Consider the following 6,043-nt stretch of genomic DNA (forward strand, 5'->3'; position numbering starts at 1 on the left):
AAGGTTTTTGGTAATACAATGAGGTCAATATTGTCTCAAACAGATACTTTACCTGAGCAGTTTGAAAGGGTTTTACTTGTATTGCTTTGTTTTGTGAGCTGTCAATAGATGTTTTTAAAAATTCATGCTTCAGCTGCATGATGATGCCTGCCACCTGCAGCACTGCACTGTGGCATTGGAGATTTTTGTGGTCTGTACTACGCTGTGGTTTTCATTGAAGGGCCTGTGGATCATTTGTGGGAGAAGAAAGGAGTGGAGGGTACCTGAGCATTTCCTGGACTCTTGGGAAGTTAAGTGAGAGAAGCTTATTATCCAAAAATGTGAATTATGCATGCTGAAAAAAAAATCAGGGCCCACAACCAGAAGTGTTGGCAAACATAGCTGTAAAGTGTGCCAGACAGGACTTCTTGCAATTCCGGTCCTCTTCAGGCATCCCAGTGAAACTTGCTTTGACCAGCCCACGTGCCCTGATCACTTACTCAGTTTGTTTCTTATGACCTATTATCTCTTGGCTCAATTATTGGTGGGAAAACAAACCAGACTTGGCTGTTTTGAAGTTGGCAAGTCCTGAGGTGAGAATCAGGGCTTCACAGGAGGTGACAGCACAAGCACATGCTTCAGTAGCAAGACTCATGTGCAGCCAGAGGAGGACAGCAAATACCCAGTCAGGTGTGTGTCGCTAATGTGCCGCATGAAAGCGTGTACTATTCTGCAGCGCTAAGCTTGGGGTGTACTTCAGAGCTTTTTAGTGCTCATTTAGACTTACTGAAAGCATAATGTTGTAAGATAAAAAGCATGACAAGCTTTTCTGTGACCATATGCTCTACCCTTGCTTAGAGAATGGTGCAATGTTGCTCAAAATAATGCAAGTCTGTCTGCACTGCAGCCCTCCTTTTAACTACTTCCTTTGCACCAGCTGTCGCTTTTCCAGAAATATCAGCGCAGATACAATTCTGCAATCCCTGTTCGTGTTGAGCTGTAGGTAAGGAAGGGGGAGTTACTTAATTGTACCACGTCTCTGCACTCCACTAACCAAAGGTGTGGAGCTCCTATCCTGGTATGAGCAACAAGGCATCCCCATCAAGGAGAACAGACTCACCACTCCTATTGTCACTGTTAACACCCGTTTTCAGTCTCTTTTACCTGTCTGCTCTGTTTCAAGTGCTTCAGATCAATGGGTTTTGATGCTCACATCCTCTTTGATGCTTCCCACTCCTCTACCTCAAATCTGAACTAAACCTCCCTATCAGTACAATTCATAGCAACAAGAGCTTTGGGTAAAGCTCTGCCTGCTAGTTTCTCAAAACAGCTGGGATAAAGTGGCTCTGGAGGTCTATCTGAGGGGGTACAATACAGCTCTCGAAACAAGTGCCTCGTTAATGTAAGCCTGTTTTGTGCCTCACGGTCCTTTTGCTCAGAAAGGCTCATTTTATGAATGAACCAACGTTGTCCTTGACTTGATACAGTTTTTTTTCTAATTGTAAACACTTGTTTCTGGCAATTGTGTCTCTCACTGGAGGGTAACAAGGGCATAATTATTCAGCTCTCATGCATCACAAACTGCTGAGCATGAGGTATTAATGGAGTACTTTGCTGCCACCATAGCTTAACAGCTACAGCTGCAGCATTGTGTTCTTGTTTGGCAGGGGTTCATGAAAAAGGGGGATGCAGATCATTAAGTTTTATGTTAAAAGTGATTTACAGATGTAGAAATAACAGTAGAACTGTGCTAGACGGACAAAGCCCTTCTGATTTAAAAGGAGCTATTATACCAGCAGAACTGTGATTCATACTCATGGTGGGACAAAGCCACCAGCACTAGTCCACCTCATATAACCTCCAATAATCCTAGTAAAAGAAAGTTGTATTAGTGTAATTGTGTGTGCTGACAGGGCTGTGCTGGGGGAGGAGGGGGAATCATACCCTACCATCGCAGCTGGCCTGCAGATGTAATAGAAGTACTCTGCAAAGGGATGCTTTTGGGTAGCTACAGGCTGTGAGGTGACAACAAACTCCTAGCCTGATCCCTTCCCATCCACCCAGCAACAGTGAGATACAAGTGCTGGAATTAAAAGGTGAGTGTTGCTGCAGCTCCACACGGAAAAGCGAAAGGGGTCTCTCCTCAGTTATACCCTGAGATGTTCCAGCTGAGCGGCCAAGCACTCCTGGTAGATAATGGAGGAAGAGGCACATCTAGAAAATGAATCAGAGGGGAGAGGTAACTCCTGCACTCTGAGTCACTGCTTCTGTGGTTCACTCTTGCCCATCCCTTTCTTCATTGAATTTTCAGGGGAGAGTGGCTGGGTGTTAAGCCTAGTCCCATGCAAATAGGCCCAAGACACACTGTGCTTTTTCCTGGGAGAATGGTATTTACTCTGTTTGAGCTGTAAAAATAGGTGCAGAATGAGTGCTGCCTTCAACTTCCTAATCTAACCTTGTATTGCTGAAGGATTGGGTGCCTCCAAGTCCTCGCCTGTGGAGTTTTCTTCCCCAAGTGTCTCAAGTCTTGCTGCAATTCCTCCTATGCCAAGAGGGCTGCCTGTCTGCAGTTGCTCTTTCTGCACGAGTGCAAACATGTAAGAAAAGAACAAGTGGTTCAGACGTACTTAATTTAGCAAAGACTCTGCATTAGTGGGTTGAGGATATCCACCCCTGCGGGGAGGAATGCCCCACCACCCTGCTTGGCCTACCACATCATTGACACAGATGCCAACTCCACTTCAAAAGTTGATGTAGTCTTCTTGCTCTTTTGGTAGCCACTTCATCAACCACAAAAACATGCAGGTGTTTCCTTCACCACTACAGATTACTTTTTTCTGCACATACCCACACACACAAAACACAGAGCACTCAGCCTGTTCTTTTTTCGTCTGTGCTGTTCCCTGTTTTCCCCAGGTGCTTGGCTTGCTGCACATTTGCCTGTCTGCCTTTGCATGGTCCCAGCCTGTGGGCAGCCCTCTCTGGAGTCACCCACGAGAACAGCTCTGAAGGTGATGTACAGGGCAGTGCCTCTGCGCACCTGGCAGGCTTGAAATTATTTCAGGGCCAGTCAGAGTAACCTGGGGGCTTTGTAGCACCGAGTGTTGGCACCTGTGCATTCCTGTGTCACTTGACACTGCTGGTAGAATTTCTTGTCACAGTTAAGAGGGCAGGACTGCTGCTCTTTTTCTAAGGCTTTAGAGGTTGCATTTTATTCTTTTCAAATGGTTGCTGTTGTTCTAGGTCTGTAAACATCTAAAGAGCAATAAATGATATTACATTATCTTGGGCACTGTGAATTCAACTCAGTCCAAGCCAGGATTAACAAAGACGCATTTTAATTGAAGTAAATTTATCTATGTCCTAATCTTTTCTTTTGCTTCAAAAGCTCTGGCCTTCATGGCTGGCTAATGTTCTGAAGGACATACTCTGCTCAAACACACCTGAGAGTCAGTTAGCATTTACACAGTGACAAAACTGCTTTTGAAAATATTTATCTTGTGTGCCTTTCTGTAAAGTTGTAGTTCAGCAACATGCAAAGCCCAGGTGCTGCTGGAGGTGGTGTCATGTTCAGGAATTGATACAAAAATAAGGAACAGCACTATTCTGAGCTGCTCCCTCAGGAAAGGTCCAGTAGTGCTGCTACTCTGCAGTGCCCCCTTGATTTTTGGCTTCTTCATCTGCACTTTCTTTTCTACCTCTTCCCTCATTCCTCACCACCCCAAAAGGCAAGGTTCTCCTCAGCCTCTGTTTTATAACCCCTATCACACTGCTGTTCCTCACAACACGTATCAGGCAGCCACAATACCGTGCCTCTGGCTACTCAGCACTGGCTTCTTAAAGCCAAGCTTTCACAGCATTAAGCCAGAAAAATGGCAAAGATTTTGGTATCTAAATTCTGCCTCCATGTAAAACTGAAAGCTCGTGTTGGTAGCCACTCCACCCTCGAGGCAGGAAACTCCTGTGGTGCTTCAATCTTTCTTTAAATTTTTTTTTTCTTTATTTTTCATAGCTTTCAATCTTCCTACTTGTGTCAAGTGCTGCTTCTGGGCATGGCCAGTTTCATTTTTACTGTCAGAGCAGCTCACACAGAGGTAGAGGGCAAAAAAGCAGAGATTTTTTTTTTTTAATTTTTTTTTTGCCAACTGCCCCAAGGCAGAGGGAGTGGTTCAAGCGGGTGATGAGAGCTTGTTTGATACTTAATAAATCACCAAGTCATTTACACAGTAAAACAGTGCAGATATGAGATAATAAGAGGATAAATCATCAGTTATTTAGAAATATGTCCTTTTTAAAAAACTTTTATGCAAGCCCCTGGATGGTGGGAACCCAGAATATACTGGTCAGTCCCTAGTAATGAAGTCCAGCGTGTACTTGCCACACTGGCCGTGAGAAACCAGAGTGCTGACCCAAGGGACTAGCTGGGGCTCATGGACTCTGGGCTCAGGGACAGGCAGAACAGAAATAAACTCTGGAGTAGCCAGCTGTGGGTAATCAGTGACCTCTAGAAGGGACAGACGGGAGCAGCCAACAGCACTTGCTGCTCTTCCTGTTTTCCAGCTGCTGTTGTGCTGGAAAAAAGTAATTGTCCTTCTCCAGGAGAGGAAAATGACAAGCACCAGAGTGACTTTCTGACCTGCTTCCATGTAGCAGGGTTAAACACGCCCTGGGACCAGGGACTGAAAGCAAGGGCTGCCTGTTCCCAACAGGATGACTTCACAAGTGTGCAGCCCTGTGCATCTGCAGAGGAGCCAAAGGTAAGCCGAGGGCACGGCACTTGCACTTGTGCTCCAGTCTGAAAGCTGAAACACCCCCAACCGAGGGGTTGCGTAAGAATACCACAGGGGTTTGTGGTGAGGGTTCTTCTCGCTTGCCACCCCGGTGTAGATCCCTGCAGGCAGAAAGAACAGGATGTGGGCCTCCCACAGACCCTTCCTCTGGTATGCACCTCCCCACATCCCACACAACCAGCACCTTCAGGATGCCACCCCAGAGTCAAAGCGCATCAGCAGGGCCCAGCCATACGTAACTGCACCTTTCTTTGGCTTTCAGATGGCACTCAGTCTAAAAGCAGGTCTGTACTTGGCCCCAGGCTGGAGGGATGGCCAAGCCCACTGGGCAGCACACAGCCTCAGCAGCAGCATTTTGTTCCATGCTGTCCCTAGGAACAGTGGAGCCCTGAGCAATTTTAAGTGAACAAGGCAGAGCACATGGCAACTCGATGCCATGTTCCACAGCCTCTGTGTCAGATCTTGTGCATCCCCCTGCAGCTTTAGCAGAACATGAAAATGCCAGATACAGGCTGTGCAGTGCAGGCAAGCAGTAAAGAGACTTTTCTATCACTCCAGGCAGGTTTGTCCTTTAATTACTGAAACAGCCAGAAACTGTTGATTTCTGACACCATTTCTATTAGTGCACAATGCACTCACATTAGTTCCTCCCCTCATGGGCTTTCTACTAATGTTTGCACCTGATCTTCCTTCTTGCCTGCTCCTTTTTGTCCTAAATTCCTAGTCCTCTTCCCTGAGCATCATTTAATGCCCTCCGCCACACACACACACACACAACTGATTAAAAGTTACTATCCTAGTGTCCTGCTACCCACTCCAAGCCCCTCACAGGGATTTGTTTCCAAACAGCACAAACCACAACCATTTCTCAGCAACAGAAAAAGTGTGCAGGCTGCCACATAACCTGCAGTGTCTTCATCCAGCACCATGGTCCTCAAGCTTTTCAAAGCCACCCCTCCTCTTTTTAAAAAAGTTTCATTTCCCCTTTTCATTTTCCCAGTTTCTCCCTGACAAAACCACTATTCACTTTGTAACTTTTCTCAAGCCCCCACAGCTCAAACAGAAAGGTTTTTCCTTTCAGAGTATGAAACAGTTTGTACGACAAATTTTTTTCTCCCAACATCTACACTTCATTTTTCCAGCAGAATCTGAACCCCAAAATCTACCTGTGTTAGCTCAAAGGATATACTCCACTCATCTTGGAGCTGAAGGGGATAGATAACTTTTGTGTGGAAGAGTTGGAGACCAGCACATCCAAACAAAACAGCAGAGGA

The sequence above is a fragment of the Empidonax traillii genome, unplaced genomic scaffold (assembly GCF_003031625.1).
Source record: "Empidonax traillii isolate 1590-97213 ecotype Southwest subspecies unplaced genomic scaffold, ASM303162v1 scaffold19:size3308961, whole genome shotgun sequence".
Classification (NCBI taxonomy): domain Eukaryota; kingdom Metazoa; phylum Chordata; class Aves; order Passeriformes; family Tyrannidae; genus Empidonax; species Empidonax traillii.